The 19607-nt window shown below is 44.4% G+C and overlaps 1 protein-coding gene and 1 long non-coding RNA gene across 2 annotated transcripts in view; both read right to left on the bottom strand.

Annotated features, from left to right (window-relative positions):
- The window catches only part of TMEM266 (transmembrane protein 266), a 176655-nt gene extending 174263 nt beyond the window's left edge, over positions 1-2392 (bottom strand). The window contains exon 1 of the mRNA XM_075857641.1: positions 2318-2392. The gene's annotated coding sequence lies outside the window, so the exon portion shown is untranslated. The remainder of the gene's footprint in view (positions 1-2317) is intronic.
- A 3789-nt stretch (positions 2393-6181) lies between these two features.
- The window catches only part of LOC142748015 (uncharacterized), a 68209-nt gene continuing 54783 nt past the window's right edge, over positions 6182-19607 (bottom strand). The window contains exons 6-7 of the long non-coding RNA XR_012882119.1: positions 14414-14487; positions 6182-6252 (exon numbers count right to left, since the gene is read on the bottom strand). This is a non-coding gene — a long non-coding RNA (uncharacterized LOC142748015). The remainder of the gene's footprint in view (positions 6253-14413; positions 14488-19607) is intronic.

Raw genomic sequence — 19607 nt, 5'->3', positions numbered from 1 at the left:
TGCCACAATGCCCAAATAAACACATCAATGCTCTCCATGCCAGCCATACTGTTTCTAATCTCAGCCACATTGCCAACTTAAATGCCAAAATGCCATCATGACAATCACAATCCCCAAATGCCTAATATGCTAGTCAAAATGCCCTTAATACCAATTCCTCCATGATAACCACGACGCCCACAATGTACAACATCCCAGCCATAATGCCTCCCATGGCAGCAGCAATGCCCATGTGCCAGTCACTATACTTCCTTTAGAGTCACGATGCCCGCATGATCCCCACATTGTCCCTTATACCAGACACAAAACCCTCCAGCCACAATGCCCTCCATGCAAGTCACAATGCCAATCATGGGCCAATGCAATTTAGAATAGAACTATGCTAACCAGAAAGCACCTAATGCAACCACAATGCCATAATGACAACCGCTATATGCCTTATCCCAGTCGGAATGCCCCAATGCCAGCCACAATGGGTCCAACTCAAATAACAATGTCCAAGTGCCAGCCACAATGCTCCCATAAGAGCCACTATGCCCAAGTGACACACACAATGTGCCTTATCCCAGCCACAATAGCTCTATTATAGCTACAATGCCCTCCATGCCAGGCACTATGCCCTCAATTCTGCTTTTACCAATAATAATTGGCATGGAGAACATTGTGGCTGTCATGCGCAGCCATTTTTCTCTCAAAGCCCCTTATGCCAGCCAAATGCCACAATGACAACCACAAACCTTCAATGACCCAACGGCAGCCAAAATGTCCTAATTTGACAAACACAATGCCGTCACTTCCCCTTTTGCCAACCACCACATGACAGACACTAGTCCCCTATGCAAGCCATAATAGCACCAGCCAGCCAAAATGCAATCATAACACCTGCTATGTCCCCTATCCAAGCCAAAATGCCCCCAATAGTAGCCACAATATCCACCATGCCAGTCACAATGCCAACCAACCACAAAAAACCCTTCATACCCATTAAATCAACAATATTCCACATCCCAGCAAAAAAGCCTCCATGAAGAATAAAATGTAAAGTGTCCATCATCCCACTCACAATGCCCCTTATGCCAACAACATTGCCCTCAACGCACCACTAGCCATTTGCAATACAACCATGACAACCACACTGCACAATGACAACCAAAATGTCCTCATGACAACTACAATGACCAATTTACCAATCACAAAGCACAAATAAAAACCACAATGCCTCCAAAAGTCACAATGCCATCATAACAGCCACATTGTCTCTAATCCCAGTCACAGTGTCCCCATGAAAGCCACAATGTCCCCTAACAACCAAAATCCTTGAATGCATCATGTACCAGCAACAATGACACCAATGCCAATTACTATTTCCTGAGGAGAACCACAATGCTCGCTATGCCAGCCACAATACCCCCTGACAACCACAATCCAGGAAAGTGTTGTATGCCACGAACAATGCCTTCAATGACCACTGTACCAGTGACAATGCCAGGAAAAAAAACACAAGTCACAATGCCCTCAAGACAGCTGCCCTGTCTCTAAACCCAGTCACGATTTTTCCATGAAAGCCACAATAACCCCTGACAAACACAATCTCAGAATGTGTAATATGCCAAGAACAATGCCTTCAATGCCAATTACAATTCCCCGAGGACAACCATAATACCCTTAATGCTCCCTATAATAGCTACAATGTCCACATGAAATACACAATGTCCTTCATAGCCGTAAAATGACACTAAATGCCTCCTATGTCTACCCCAAGGCCTACATGAGAACCAGAATCCCTCACATGGCAGCAGCAGAAGGCCAACCTCAATACAACCATGACAACCACACTTCCCCATGATGGCCTAATTGCCCCCATGACGACTACAATGCCTCATTGCCCACTGTAGTAGCCACAATGCCCAAAATTCCTCCACGACAGTCATAATGCCTCCATGACAGCCACACTATGCCTCATATGCCAGAAAAAATGCCCTCAATGCCAATTATAAACTCCTCGAGGATATCCCCAATGTCCTAATTTCTCCCTATGCCAGCCACAATGCCCTCCATGGCAGCCACAATGGCCACATGACAGCAATACTTTCCTAATGGGAAAGGGGAGATGGTGATGAATGGGTATGATAGAATGTAAATACAGCGTACCCCTGTGTAGAACACAAAGGCATTTACAATGCCCTTAAATATCTATAGCCAAAATATGTACTACTAGACGTGTATTCTTATATACCAGGAAGATATTACCACACCTCTGAAAGTCCAGAGCTAGAAACTAGCCTGATAATCAGGAATTAATAATAATATTAATTACCAGTCCACTGATTCCTCTATTGCCGCTGACAGGAGGACACCATATCTTAGTTCTTATCACTTTCATATAGATATCTAGAAAAAAAACAACACAGAAAAAGAAGTGTGATAATACGTTCCCGGTATATGCTATAGATGTATTGTAAACAGTAAAGAGATGTTAGTGTGTCTAGTTTCTAATAAAACACAAAAATATTTTATGGGGCAATTAAACCATTTCTGGGAGCCAAACTAGAAATCCCACCTAAAGCCTTCCTATCCAAAATTATGCACCGATCATGCCATCCTGACTAGAAGCCATAAGTAGGATATAAAGGTCTTTTATCACAACTCTTAAATTAGTCACCAATCACACCAAAGATCAGATGCCAAGAAAAAATAGCACTCTCCTCCACATCTGTATAAAACAGAAAACCATTCTGTAGTCCATTCTGTATACCATTTACAACTCATATATGACATGGGCCTAAATGTGACCTAGAAAGGACACAGTATAGCTATTATCAGTCATCATGAAGAAAATCACACATTCAACAAAGACCTCACATGCGCCAAGTTAAGACACAAAGTGATATCACTAGCGAAAATAGCTAGACGCTGACTTGCATCTTGTGGCCAAATCACTAGAGAGGCAAAGAAAATTAGACACATCAACTATACTGTGCCACTCATAGCAAAAAAAAATAAACATTGTCCACACAAACCCTAAATCAAATAGTCATGACAGTCACAATTTTCCAATGACAGCCAAAATGCACCTATGACAGCTACATTGTCCCACCACAGCTAAATAGCTCCAATGACAGCCACAAAATCCTCAGTGCCAGCCACATTTCCCCCACATGACAACCACAAAGTCATCAATGCCCCCTATGCAAATCACAATGCCTTCAATATCTTCTAAGCCAACTAAAATTCCAACATGACAACCGTAGTGCCCGCCGTGCCAGCCACAAGACCTTAAAAAAAGCCACAATGCTTTTCAGGTCAGCCACAATGCCCTCACAACACCCACAATGTACCTTATTCCATCTACAATGCGCCATGCCAGCCACAAGGTTCTTATAATAGCCATATTATGCCCCATGTCATTTACATGGTCTCCTAAGTCACTAAACCCCCATGACACCCACATTAATCCCATGACACACGCAATCTACATTATCTCCACCAAAGTGCCGTAATGGCAGCCACCATGCTGTCAGTGGCCACTATGCCAGCCACAAAGTCCCCATGCCAGCTACAGTGTACTTTATCCCAGCAGCAATGCCGGTGATACCCCTTACCCAAGCTACAATGACCACCTAAATGTCCTTTATTCAACACACAATGGCCTCAGTATCTATATGCAAACTACAATTAACCACGACAGCCACAAAGCTCCTATGTAAGCCACAATGCGCCAATGACATTGCCCTCAATGCCACCAAGGCATTTACAATGCCCAATGCTGGCAATAATGCTCCTGTAAGAGTGACTATGCCCTCATGAAACCTACAATGTCATTTATAAGGGACACAATGCCACTATGACAGACAAATGCCGTCCATGACAGCCACAAAGCCGCCTCAAAATCAACAATCATGCGACCACAATGTACTTTATCCATGCAAAAATGCAGTCAATGCCCCTTATGCCAGCCCGAAGGCCAAAATGGAAACCACCAAATGTCAATGCTCCTTTGCAAGCCACTATGCCTTTATTAAAACCACAATGAACTCACTTTCCCCTTTGCTAACCAAGACATGACAGAGACAAATCCCCGTTGCCTGCCATACTGACACCTGCAAGCCACAAATCCTCATGACACTCGCTATGTCCCATATCCCAGTCATAATATCCTCAATGTTAGCCACAACTTCCTCCATTCCAGCCAGAATGCCAACCAACCACAAAGCCCCCATTACAGCCACAATACCATGTGACAGCCATAATGCTTCTAATCAATATCCCATATGGCAGCTACAATGTCCCCATGACAGCTACAAAGTCCAGTGTCCTTTATTCCTTTCACAATGCCCCTTATCCAAACCACATTGCTCTCAATGCCGCCTAAGCCAACTGCAATACAACCATGACAGCCACAATGGCTTCAATAGCCCTATGACAACTACAATGCCCCATCACAGTCATTATGCCAGGAGCCACAATGCCACTATGTGAACCACAATGTACTTTAGAGCAGCCACAGTGCTGCTAATGCCTCTTATGCCAGCCGCAATGCCCCCATGATTGCCAAATTGTCCTCCACGCCAGCCACAGTGCTCTAAATGCCAGTTAAATTGCCCCCATGAAATCAACAATGTCCCTTTTCCCAGTCAAAATGCAGCCATGACATCTGCAAGGTCCACAATGTCCCTTATCCCAGCCAGTATGCTCCATGATAACCTAATGCTCTCAATGCCAACTCAATGCTCCCTAAGCCAACATCAATAGAACCAGGACAACTAAAATGCCCCATGACATCCACTATGTACTCATTGTCCACTTTACCAGACACAATGCTTACCTAAAATCGACAATGCCCCCATGACAGCCACTATCCCCAAATTACTCATATGCGAGCCACAATGCCCTCAGTGCCAATTACAAATTTATCGAACAACCAGAAAGCCCTCAATTCTATCTATGCCAGCATCAATGCCACCACAAACGCCACATTGCACTCTATATCCACCACAATGGCCTGAATGCCTTTTTTGCATACCTCAATGCTCCCATGACAACTACAAAGTCCCTATGTCAACCACAATTCCTTCTATGGCAGCAATGCCCACGTGCCAGCCACAGTGCTCCTATAGGAGCCATTATGCCCACATGACTGCCACACTGTCCCTAAACCCAGCCATAAGATCTCCATTACAGCCACCATGTACTCAATTCCCCTTTTGCCAACAAAAATGCAGAAATGACACAATGCCCTCCATGTCTGTCACAATGCCATTAATGGCCCTATCCCAACTAGATTGCCCCAATTCTATGCAAAATGCCCCTAATGCAAGACACAATGCCCACAGAACACCCGCTATATGTCTTATCCAAATAGCCAAATACCAGCCACAATGGCTCCCATTCAAGTAACTATGCACTCATAAGAGCCACTATGCCCCCATGACATCCACAATGTCCCTTATCCCAGCCACAATAGCTCTATTACAGCCACAAGTCCCTCAATGCCAGCCACATTACCCTCCATGCCCTCTTAGCCATTCGGAATACAACCATGGCAACCACAATTCACGTATTGCCTCTTAAGAGAACCATAATGCCCCAAGACAAACAAAATACTCTCATAACAATTACCACATTCCCAAACACAATGCCCATTTTAATACCACATCTCCAACTAGGTCACAATGCCCTCATTGTTCCTTTTACCAGTCACAATGCCAACACAAATATCACAATGCCTCCAAAAAAGTCACAATGTCCTCATGACAGCCACGCCATCTCTAATTCCCAGTCACGATGTTACCATAAAAGCCACAACGTCCTCTGACAACAACAATCACGGAATGCATCATATGGCAGCAACAATGCCTTTGATGCTAATTACAATTACACAAGGACAGACCGTATGCCCTCAATTCTCCCTATGCGAGCCACAATACCCTCCATACCAGCCAAAAAAAATCCAATTGGGGAAGTGGAGATGGTGATGAATGTGTATGTTGGAATGTAAATGCAGTGGACCCATGTGTAGAACACATAGGCATTTACAATGCCCTTAAATATCTATAGCCAATTTATGTACTACTAGACATATATCCATATATACCAGGAAGGTATTACCACAACTCTGAAAGTCCAGAGCTAGAAACTAGCCTGATAATTATCAGTAATTAATAATAATATTAATTACCAGTCATTTGATTCCTCTATTGCCGCTGTCTGTAGGATTCCATAACTTACTTTTCTTTACTTTCAAATAGACACCTAGGAAAAAAATCAAGAAAGAGGTGTGACAATACATTCCTGGTATATGCTATAGATGTATTGGAAACAGTAAAGAGATTTAAGTGTGCCAAGGTTCTAATAAAACTACAAAATAATTTAAAGGGCAATTAAACTATTTCTGGTATACAATCTGAAAAGCCAAACCAGAAATCCAACCTCAAGTCTTCCTATCCAAGATTATGCACCGATCATGCCATCCTGACTAGAAGCCATAAGTAGGATATAAATGTATCTTATCACAACTCCTAAATTAATCACCAATCACACCAAAGATGAGATGCCTAGAAGAATTAGCACTCTCCTCCACATCTATATAAAACAGAAAACCATTTTACAATCTATTCAGTGGACCATTTACAACTCATGTACGACATGGGCCTAAATGTGGCCTAGTGAGGACATAGTATAGCTAATATCAATCATTAGGAAAAATATCACACATTCAATAAAGATCTCACATGCGTCAAGCAAAGACACAAAGTGATATTACTAGTAGTGAAAATAGCTGGACACGGACTTGTAACTTCTGGCCAAATGACTAGAGAGGCAAAGAAAATGACACATCAACTATACTGCACTAATCATAGAAAAAAATTGAAACCATGCCCACACAAACCCTACAAAAATGAACCATATTTCAGGATAGACTTTCATGAACACAGTTAATAACCAGAAAGATTGTGTAACATAATGACAAACAAAATATACTTGGCTCGGCAATGACATTGTCATTAGACATTGGAATTTTTACATTTAGGAACCCCTCAACCAAACCGCATCTGACCGGGGAAATCCAACTCAAAATATTTTTTTTCTCAAAACTGCATGAATTATTTCTATCACACCTACTTTACTTAATGATAAAAACACAAAACACTAAAAACATACTTTTACTCAAATGTTTAAGTAACTGTTTCTCACTTAACTTGTGCCTCCTGGAACAAAAAGCCTTTGAGTAAAATCTATTTTTCTTCTTAACACCCACCATGTACCTTATCCCATCTCCAATGCCCCCATGCCAGCCACAAGGTTCTTAGACGAGCCGCTATGCCTTATGCCAGCCACATTGCCTCCTTTTAAGTTACCATACCCCCACGAAAGCCACAATGATCCTATGACACACACATGATGTCCGTCATCTCCACCAAAATTTCACCATGACAGCCACAATGCCGACAATGGACCTTTTACTAGCCACAATGCCCTCACAACACCCATAATCCCAGCCACAATGCCCCATGATCCCACCAATGTCACAACGACAGACAAACTGTCTCTTATCCCAGCAACAATTCCACCACGAAAACAATAATGTTACCATTACAACCATAATCCCTAAATTCTTCATATGCCAGACACAATGCCTTCAATTTTAACTTCAATTCCTCAATAACCACCACAATGCCATCATTGCTCTTCATGCTAGCCACAATGCCCCCATATAGGCCACTATGTCGTCCATGTCCTGAATGCTTCCTTCGTGAACAGCAATACTGCCATGACTACCCCAATGCATCCAATGCCAGGTACAATGCCCTGCAATCCATTTTAACCAACCACAATGAAACCATGACAGCCACAATACAATTGTTGCCAGAAACAATGCCCTAAATGCCCATATGCCAGCAAGAAAGCCCATGTGCCACCCACAATGCTTCAATAATTAAAGGATATCCGATATATACATTATGCCCCCAAAATGCCCCATGTCAATTACAATGCCTCTTACGCCAGCCCCAATGCCCCAATGACAATCGCAAACCTTTAATTTCCCTATAGCAATCACAATGCCCCAAGATGGCTTAAAAGCACTGAATTGCCCATTTGCAGGCCGCAAAGTCCTTCATGCCAGCCACAATGCCCTCACTTCTTCCTTTGCCCAGCACATTGGCTCCATGTCAGCCACAATGTTTCCATCACACCTGCTATGGCCATTATCCCAGCGAGACTGCCAGCATGATAGCCACAATGATGTCAATGGCCACTATGCCGGCTACAATGTTCCCATGCCAGCCACAATGTACTTTGTAGGCAGCATTGCTGTTGGGATAACCATTATCCCAGCCACAATGACCGCCACAACGTCCTTAATGCAAGCCACAGTGCCCTCAATGCTCATATACAAACTACAATGCGCCCATGTCAGCCAAACTCTGTTTTATCCCAGCATCATTGCCACTATGAAAACCACATTTTTCCCATTGCAAACACAATCACCAAATGCCTTATATGCGAGACACAATGCCTTTAATGCCAATTTAAATTCCTCGATCAGAAGCACATTGCACTTCATACCAGTCACAATGTCCTGAATGCCTCCTTTGCGAGCCACAATGCTGGCATAACAACTACAAAGACCCCAAGACAGCCACAATGCCTTTTATGCCAGCACTTTCATCTTTGTCAACAACCACATGATAGACACAAATTTCCATGCCAGCCATTGTGACAGCTGCCAGCCACAATGCCCTCATGACACCTGCTATGTCACTTATCCCAGTCAAAATGCCTCTGTTAACCAGTGTTCTCCATGCCAGCCACATTGCCAACCAACCACAAAGCCCCATGACAGCCACAAAAACCCCATGACAATCATAATGCCACCAATAAAATCGCCAATAACCCATATCCAAGCCAAAATATCCCCATGACAGCTACAATGACCGCAGTGTCTCTATTCCTAGCCACAGTGCCCTCAATGTCCATTATGCCAGCCACAATGCCCTCAATGCCCTAAGCCAACCAGCATACAACCATGACAACCACAATGGCCTCAATACCCCTATGACAACTACAATGCCCCATGACACCACTTTTGCGAGACAGGATGCCACCCATGTCAGCCACAGTGATCTCACTTCCTCGTGCCAACCACGTTGACTCAATGACAACCACATACATTCAATGCCCCTATGACAGCTAAAAAGCTCTCCCTGGCCTGACACAAAGTTCTCCATGCCAATCACAATGTACACACTTCCCCTTTGCCCATCACAAAGCCCCCATGCCACCCATGATGGCACATGCCAGTCACAATTCTACAATGACACCGGCAGGTTCTCTATTCACACCCACAATGCCCTCAGAACCTATTATGTACTCACAATGTACTTTATTCCAGCACCATTGCTGCCAATACCCCTTATGCCAACCACAATGACTTAATGACAACCACATACCTTCAATGCCCCTAAGACAGCCAAAATCTCTCATTTGCTTAAAACAAAGTTCTCCATGCCAGCCAATATGTACTCACGTCCCCTTTTGCCAAACACAATGTCCACATGATAATCACAAAGCCCCCATACCAGCCATGATGGCACATGTCAGCCACAATGCCCCCATGAGACTTGGTAGGTCTCTTTTCCCAGCCCAATTGCAGTCATGACAGCCACAATGTCACTATGAAAGCCACAATGTACTTTACCCCCTGCAACAATGCAACCATTGCCTCTTATGCCAGTCAAAATGCCTCCATGACAACCACAATGACTCCAATGCTCGCTACAATGCCTTATATGCCAGCCACAATGCCGTAAATGTCTCACATACCAACCAATCACAAAGCCCCCATGATAGTCATGAAAACCTCATAACAGCCACAAATTAAATCAACAATGTCCCTTATCGCAGACACAATGCCCCGTGATGAGAACCAGTGCTGGCCTTAGGGGTGTGCGACAGGTTGCATCACTCCAGCAGGAGGAAGGGGAAGCTGCGCTGGCTCCCTTCCCCTGCATGTGTTTCAGAAGCTTTTCTTAGTGGCGTCGCTATGGCTGTAGCAGCCATAGCGGCTGCTAGCGGCGGCATTGGGCCGGTGGTGCCGATAGCAGCCGCTTTGGCTGCTACAGCAATAGCGACACCATATTCAATATAATCTGCGTCCTTAGGATGTAAATACTATTGAACGCTATAGCAGAGCAGGGAGGTACTAGATAGCGTCACTGTAGTTCCCTGAAGGAGCCGAATCCCCGTGTGGCCAGGGATTCCCCACCTGGACGTAGAGCTTGATGTCTGTCCATATTTGGACAGTGACATCAGGGCCAACTCCTGAAGTGAAACCCCATCCACAGTGTTGCTGACGCTGTGACTGGGGATTCCACTCCAGGAGAAGCCTGACGTCACCGTCCATAAATGGACAGAGATGTCAGGGGCTTCTCCTGGAGTGGAATTTCAACACCAAGACCAGGTATTCCACTCTAGGAGAAGCCCCTGACGTTACTGTCCATATATGGATAGACACATAAAGCGCTCCGTCCAAGTAGTGGAATCCCAGGCCACAGGGGGATTACGAACCTTTAGGGAGCTACAGTGGGGTGTTCTACAGGAAGGGGGGTGCTATCTACAAAAGGGCTGTGTGGCACTACCTACAAGGGGGCTGTGTGGCACTACCTACAAGGGCGCTGTGTGGCACTACCTACAAGGGCGCTGTGTGGCACTACCTACAAGGGGGCTGTGTGGCACTACCTACAAGGGGGCTGTGTGGCACTACCTACAAGGGGGCTGTGTGGCACTACCTACAAGGGGGCTGTGTGGCACTACCTACAAGGAGGCTGTGTGGCACTACCTACAAGGAGGCTGTGTGGCACTACCTACAAGGAGGCTGTGTGGCTCGTTCTAAAAGGGCAAGAAAGAAAGACAGTAAGGCAGAACTTCCAAAATGAATAGCAGCTTTATTCTCCCATGCAACGTTTCAGTCCAGCAGGACCTTTCTCAAGCTTGAGAAAGGTCCAGCTGGACTGAAACGTTGCATGGGTGTATAAAGCTGCTATTAATTTTGGAAGTGCTGCCTCACTGTCATTTCTTCTTGTCTACTCCAGGGGACCGTGGATCAGGTCCTGGAGAGGCGTGCAACCACATCTGGTCGAATGCTGTGGAACTTTTTCATCTTTGCACTACCTATAAGGGGGCTGTGTGGCCCTACCTACAAGGGGCCTGTGTGGCACTACCTACAAGGGCGCTGTGTGGCACTACCTACAAGGGCACTGTGTGGCACTACCTACAAGGGGGCTGTGTGGCACTACCTACAAGGGGGCTGTGTGGCACTACCTACAAGGGGGCTGTGTGGCACTACCTACAAGGAGGCTGTGTGGCACTACCTACAAGGAGGCTGTGTGGCACGTTCTAAAAGGGCAAGAAAGAAAGACAGTAAAGCAGAACTTCCAAAATGAATAGCAGCTTTATTCTCCCATGCAACGTTTCAGTCCAGCTGGACTGAAACGTTGCATGGGTGAATAAAGCTGCTATTAATTTTGGAAGTGCTGCCTCACTGTCATTTCTTCTTGTCTACTCCAGGGGACCGTGGATCAAATCCCGGAGAGGCGTGCAACCACATCTAGGCGAATGCTGTGGAACTTTTTCATCTTTGCACTACCTATAAGGGGGCTGTGTGGCCCTACCTACCAGGGGCTGCGTGGCAATATCTACAGAGGGCTGTGTGGCACTACCTACAAGGGGGGAGTGTGGCACTACCTACAAGGGCAAGAATAAAAGACAGTAAGGCAGCACTTCCAAAATGAATAGCATTTTAGTTCTTAGTGAGAGTGGCGGGCTGATGGTCATTTTACTGTGAGTGGAGGGCTGATGGTCATTTTACTGTGAGTGGAGGGCTGATGGTCATTTTACTGTGAGTAGGGGGACGATTTTTTTTTCCAGGGGTGCCTCAAGTCCAAAAACGTTGGAAAACTCTTTACTAGGCTACAGTATCATGCCGGCCTACGCAAGGATCCCATAGATGGTGTTGTGGAGCAACTCAGTTCGTCGTGGGAACTGGGTCTAGGCGAGTACATTTTTTAAGACGGGATGGGACGCCCAAAAATAATTTCACATAGGGTGCCATCTTTCCTAAGGACGGCCCTGCTGACAATAATGCCCTCAATGACTCTTATGCTAGTCAAAATATCCCCATGACAACCACAGTAACCACAATGCTGGCAACAATGCCCTCCATGCCAGCCACAATGCCACAATGGGAGCTATAGTGCCCCATACTAGTTACTTTGTCCTCATGACAGCCACTATTCCCCTACAACACAATGCCACAATGCGACTGACAACTACAATGCCCTCACTGTCAATTTTACCAGTCACAATGCCAAAATAAACACCTCAATACTCTCCATGCCAGCCATACAGATTCTAATCTCAGCCACCTTGCCACCATGAAAGTCAAAATGTCACCATGATAATCACAAATCACAATCTAATATGCTCGATGATAACCACGATGCCCACAATGTCCACCATCCCAGCCATAATACCTCCCATGGCAGCAGCAATGCCCAAGTGACAGTCACAATGTTCCCTTTAGAGCCACTATGCCCCCATGACCCCAACATTGTCCCTTATACCAGACACCATACCCTCCAGCCAAAATGCCCTCAATTCCCCTTTTGCCAACAACAATGCAAAAATTACAGCCACAATGCCCTCCATGCAAGTCACAATGCCAATCATGGCCCTATGCAATTTAGAATAGAACTATACTAACCAGAATGCCCCTAATGCAAGCGACAATGCCATAATGACAACCACTATATGCCTTACCCAAGTCGGAATTCCCCAATGCTAGCCACACTGGTACCAATTCAAATAACAATGTCCAAATGCCAGCCACAATGCCCCCATAAGAGCCACTATGCCCCAGTGACAGACACAATGTGCCTTATCCCAGCCACAGTAGCTTCATTATAGTTACAATGTCCTCCATGCAAGCCAATATGCTCTCAATTCTACTTTTGCCAATACAAATTCCCCATGACAGACACAATGTCCTCCATGACAGCCATTTTTCTCTCAAAGCCCCTTATGCCAGCCAAATGCCACAATGAAATCCACAAACCTTTAATGCTCCTACGCCAGCCACAATTTCCTAATTTTCCCCTTTGACAGCTACAATGCCCCAAATGCCAGCCACAATGCCCTCACTTCCCCTTTTGCCAACCACCACATGACAGACACTAGTCCCCTATGCAAGCCATAATGACACCTGACAGCCAAAATGCTGTCATAGCATCTGCTATGTCTCTTATATAAGCCAAAATGACCCCAATATTAGCAACAATGTCCACCCAGCTAGCCACAATGCCAACTAACCACAAAAGCCTTCATGAAAGATACAAGGTACAGTGTCCATCATCCCACCCACAATGCCCCTTATGCCAGCCACATTGACCTTAATGATCTATTAGCCATTTGCAAAACAACCATGACAACCACAATGCCCAATGACAACCAAAATGCCCTCATGACAACTACAATGCCCACTTTACCAGTCACAAAGCACAAATAAAAACCACTATGCCTCCAAAAAAGTCACAATGTCATCATGACAGCCACATTGACTGGGGTTAGAGACACGTTGTCCCCATGAAAGCCACAATGTCCCCTGACAACCACAATCCTGGAATGCATCATATACCAGCAACAATGACACCAATGCCAATTAGAATTTACTGAGGACAACCACAATGCTCCCAATGCCAGCCACAATGCCCCCATTAAGGCCACTATGTCCTTCATAGCATTAAAATTACCCTGCATGCCTCCTATGTGTACTCCAATGCCCCCGTGACAACTACAAAGCCTTACATGGCAACAGTAATAGGCCAACCGCAAAATAACCACAATGCCCATTGATGGTCTAATTGCCCCCTTGACAACTACAATGCCTCATTGCCCACCTTAGCAGCCACAATGCCCACAAAAGACACAATTCCTCCATGACAGTCACACTGTGTCTAATCCCAGCAACAATATGCCCATGAAAGCCGCAATCCCTGAATTCCTTATATGTCAGCCCACAATGACAATTATAAATTTCTCGAGGACAACCACATTGTCCTCATTTCTCCCTATGACGGACACAATGCCCTCCATGGCAGCGACAATTCCCACATGACAGCAAAACTTTCCTAATGGGAAAGGGGAGATGGTGATAAATGTGTATGCTGGAATGTAAATGCAATGTACCCATGTGTACAACACATAGGCATTTACATTGCCCTTTAATATCTATAGCCAATATATGTACTACTAGACATATATCCTTATATACCAGGAATGTATTACCACACCTCTGAAAGTCAAGAGCTAGAAACTAGCCTGATAATTATCAGTAATTAACAGTAATATTAATTACCAGTCATTTGATTCCGCTATTGCCACTGTCTGGAGCATTCCATATCTTGCTTTTCTTCACTTTCAAATAGGCATCTAGGAAAAAAAAATCAAGAAAGAGGTGTGATAATACGTTCCTGGTATATGCTATAGAGGTATTGGAAACAGTAAAGAGATTTAAGTGTGCCTAGTTTCTAATGAAACCCCCAAATATTTTAAGGGCCAATTAAACCCTTTCTGTGATACATTCTGAGGAGCCAAACTAGAGATCCCACCACAAGTCTTCCTATCCAAGAGTATGCACCGATCACCCCATCCCGACTAGAAACCACAAGTAGAATATAATTGTCTCTAATCACAACTCCTAAATTAGTTACCAATCACACCAAGGATCAGATGCCAAGAAGAAATAGCGCTCTCGTTCACACCTGTATAAAACATAAAACCATTCTACAATCTACTCAGTGGACCAATTACAACTCTTGTATGACATGGACCTAAATGTGGCCTAGAGAGGACACAGTACAGCTAATATCATCCATCAGGAAAAATATCACACATTCAATAAAGACCGCACATGCGCCAAGTTAGGACACACAGTGATATCACTAGTATTGAAAATAGCTGGATATGGGGCAGCAACTTCTGACTAAATCCCTAGAGAGACAAAGAAAAGGAGACAGATCAACTATACTATGCCATTTATAGCAAAACAAAATGAAATCCTGCCCAAAAAACAACAACAAAAATACACCTTTTTTCAGGGAAGACTTTCATGAACATAGAGCGTAATAAAATCTGTAAAAATGTAATAAAATTAGCAAAAATACAAAATGAAATGCAGGTGGCCAAGGATAGTAAAACAAATCCCAACATTTTTTTAACGTATATAAATGCAAAAAAAGCCAAGGTCTGAACATGTACGACCCTTAGATAGTGGTAATGAGGAGTTGGTCACAGGGAATCAAGAGAAGGCAGAGTTACTAAATGGGTTCCTTAGCTCTGTAGATACTTTCGTTTGTAATTGGATTGAGAATTGGCTCAAGGACAGTATCCAGAGAGTTGTGGTCAATGATTCCTACTCTGAATGGTCCCCGGTTATAAGTGGTGTACACCAGGGTTCTGTGCTGGTACCACTATTATTCAACTTCTTTATTAATTATATAGAGGATGGGATTAATAGCACTATTTCAATTTTTGCAGATGACACCAAGCTATGTAATATAGTTCCGCCTATGGAAGATGTTAGTGAATTGCAAGCGGATTTAAACAAACTAAGTGTTTGGGCATCCAGTTGGCAAATGATGTTGAATTTACATAAATGTAAAGTTATGCACCTGGGTACCAACAACCTGCATGCATCATATGTCCTAGGGGGAGCTGCACTTGGGGATTCACTTGTTAAGAAGGATCTGGGTGTACTTGTAAATCATAAACTAAATAACAGCATGCAATTTCAATCAGCTGCTTCAAAGGCCAGCAAGATATTGTCGTGTATTAAAAGAGGCATGGAGTCGCGGGACAGGGATTTAATATTGCCACTTTACAAAGCATTAGTGAGGCCTCATCTAGAATATGCAGTTCAGTTCTGGGCTCCAGTTCATAGAAAAGATGCCCTGGAGTTGGAAAAAATACAAAGAGCAACGAAGCTAATAAGGGGCAAGGGGAATCTAAGTTATGAGGATAAATTAAAAGAATTAAACCTATTTAGCCTTGAAAAAAAGACAACTAAGGGGGGACATGATTAACTTATATAAATATATTAATGGCACATACAAAGAATATGGTGAAATCCTGTTCCATGTAAAACCCCCTAAAAAACAAGGGGGCACTCCTTCCGTCTGGAAAAAAAAAGTTCAACCTGCAGAGGCGACAAGCCTTCTTTACTGTGAGAACTGTGAATCTATGGAATAGTCTACCGCAGGAGCTGGTCACAGCAGGCACAGTAGATGGCTTTAAAAAAGGCTTAGATAATTTCCTAGAACAAAAAAATACTAGCTTCTACGTGTAGAAATTTTTACCTTCCCTTTTCCCATCCCTTGGTTGAACTTGATGGACATGTGTCTTTTTTCAACCGTACTATGAAACTATGTAACACACTTTCAGGAAATTTATTAATTAACAGCCCTACATAATACTGAAAACATAGTTTTACTCAACTGTTTAAATAACCATTTCTCACTTAACTTGTGCCTCCTGGAACAAAAACCCTTTGAGTAAAATAATTTTTTCTTCTTTGCGCTCCTAAATTCCTGACTGCCACAATGTTCCAATGACAGTCTAAGGGTATGTGCACAAACACTAATTACGTCCGTAATTGACGGACGTATTTCGGCCGCAAGTACCGGACCGAACACAGTGCAGGGAGCCGGGCTCCTAGCATCATACTTATGTACGATGATAGGAGTCCCTGCTAGGAGTCACTGTAATCATGTTTTCAGTACGAGACAGTTGTCCTGCAGCGAGGCAGGGACTCCTAGCATCGTACATAAGTATGATGCTAGGAGCCCGGCTCCCTGCACTGTGTTCGGTCCGGTACTTGCGGCCGAAATACGTCCGCCAATTACGGACGTAATTAGTGTGTGTGCACATACCCTAAATGCACCTATTACAGCTACATTGTCCCATAACATCTAAATGGCTCCAATGCCAGCCACAAAGTCCTCAGTGCCAGCCACATTTCCCCCACATGACAACCACAAAGTAATCAATGCCCCTATGCAAGTCACAATACTCTCAATACCTGCTAAGCCAACCAAAATTCCCACATACAACCGTAGTGCCCTCCATGCCAGCCACAATACACCAAAAAAAGCCACAATGCTGTTCAGGCCAACCACAATGCCCTCATAAATCCCACAATGTACCTTATCCCATCTACAATGCCACCATGCCAACTACAAGTTTTTTTTATAATAGCCACATTATGCCCCATGTTTCTTACATTGCCTCCTTTTAAGTCACTAAAACCCCATGACAGCCACATTGATCCCATGACACAAGCAATCTGTGTTATCTCCGCCATAATGCCTCAATGACAGCCACTATGCTGTCAATGGCCAATATGCCGGCCACAAAGCCCCCATGCCAGCCACAGTGCACTTTATCCCAGCAGCAATGCCGGCGATACCCCTTATCCCTGCCACAATGACCGCGAAAATATCCCCCATGCAACACAAACTCCATGTAACATGCAACTCCATGCAAACGAATGCAGATCAGCAGCACAGGATTTAAAAACTTGGAAAGGGAGCACGCCTCCTGGGTCACAGTCCAAAAGTGACCCCTCAATTTGGACAAAAGAAAGTGAGGCAGCACTACCAATATTTGGAAAAAGATCCTTTTATTCCACGTGCGACGTTTCAGCTCAGTGTGAGCCTTTCTCAAGCATCTTGTCCATGCATTTAAAATGCCCCCCATGACAGCCACAAAGCTCCCATGTAAGATACAATGCGCCCATGAAGACCATGCCCTCAATGCCCCCAAGGCAGCCACAATGCCAAATGTTAGCAACAACTTCCTGTAAAAGTTACTATGCCCTCATGAAACCCACAATGTCTTTTATAACAGGCACAATGCCACTATGACAGCCAAAATGCCCTCCATGCAAGCCGCAATGCCTCAATTTCCCATTTATCAATCACAATGCCTCCATGACAGCCACAAAGCCTGCATAAAATCAATAATCTCCCTCACGCATCCACAATGTACTTTATCCATGCAACAATGCCGTCAATGCCCCTTATGCAAGCCCCAATGCCAAAATGTAAACCACAAACCGTCTATGCTCCTGTGAAAGCCACAATGCCCATACTTCCCCTTTGCTAACCAGCACATGACAGACACAAATCCCCCATGCCAGCCATAATGACACCTGCCATCACAATGCCCTCATGACACCCGCTAGGTCCCTTATCCCAATCAAAATATCCCCAATGTTAGCCAGAAATTGTCACATTGTCCCATAGCCCAGTCACAATATCTCCATTACAGACACAATGCTCTCAATTCCCCTTTTGCCAATGATAATGCGGGAATGACAGACACAATGCCCTCCATGCCAGTCACAATGCCATTAATGGCCCTATGCCAACTAGATTGCCCCTATTCTACCCACAATGTCCCTAACGCAAGCCACAATGCCCACATAACACCCACTATAGGTCTTATCCAAATGCCCCAATGCCAGCCACAATGGCTCCCATTCAAGCAACAATGCCCTCATAAGTGCCACTGTGCCCCCATGACATTCACAATGTCCCTTATTCCAGCCACAATATCTCCATGACAGTCACAAGTCCCTCCATGCCAGCCACATTGCCCTCAATGCCTCCTTAGCCATTCGGAATGCAGCCAATTAACCACAACGCCCTTAATGCCTCTTCTGACAAACACAATGCCCCATGACAACCTAAATGCTCTCATGACAACTACAATGCACACTTTCCCAATCACAATGCCCATTTTAATACCACAATGTCTCCAAAAATGTCACAATGCCTTTCATGACAACCACACGATCTCTAATTCCAGTCACTATGTCCCCATGAAGACCCCAATGTCCCCTTGGCAACCACAGTTCATGAGTGAATAATATGCCAGAAACAATGCCAATCAATTACAATTCCTCGAGAACAACCACAATGCCCTCAATGCTCCCTATGCTAGCCACATTGCCCCCATGAAGGCCACAATGTCCTCCATAGCAGTAACAATACCCTGAATGCCTCCTATGTGTACCCTAATGCTCCCATGACTACTACAGTGCTTCACATGGCATAACCAAAAGGCCAACCTTAATACAACTATGACAGACACAATGCCCCTTGACAGCCAGAATGCCCCCATTAAATCCCCAATATCTCAAAACCTAACCAAAATGACCCTATGACAGCTACAATCTGTACAGTGTTCCTTATCCCATCCTTCATGCCCCTTATGCCAGACAATTTGCCTTCAATGTCCCCTAAGCCAACCGCAATGCAACCATGACAACCACAATGCCCTCAAAGCCCCTATGACAACTACATTGTCCTATGAGAGCAAAAAAAGTAATCATGCCAGTCACAATATCTCTTTGAAAGCGAATCAAAGCCACAATGATCCCATCATACCTGTAATATCCCCTCAAAATGCCCTCATGACATCCACAATGTCCCTTATGCCCGCTGCACTGCCCCAATGGCAATCACAAACATTCAATGCCCGTATGCCAA

Source organism: Rhinoderma darwinii, chromosome 3 (assembly GCF_050947455.1).
Source record: "Rhinoderma darwinii isolate aRhiDar2 chromosome 3, aRhiDar2.hap1, whole genome shotgun sequence".
Taxonomy (NCBI): domain Eukaryota; kingdom Metazoa; phylum Chordata; class Amphibia; order Anura; family Rhinodermatidae; genus Rhinoderma; species Rhinoderma darwinii.
This window is presented reverse-complemented; position numbering and strand designations above follow the sequence as displayed.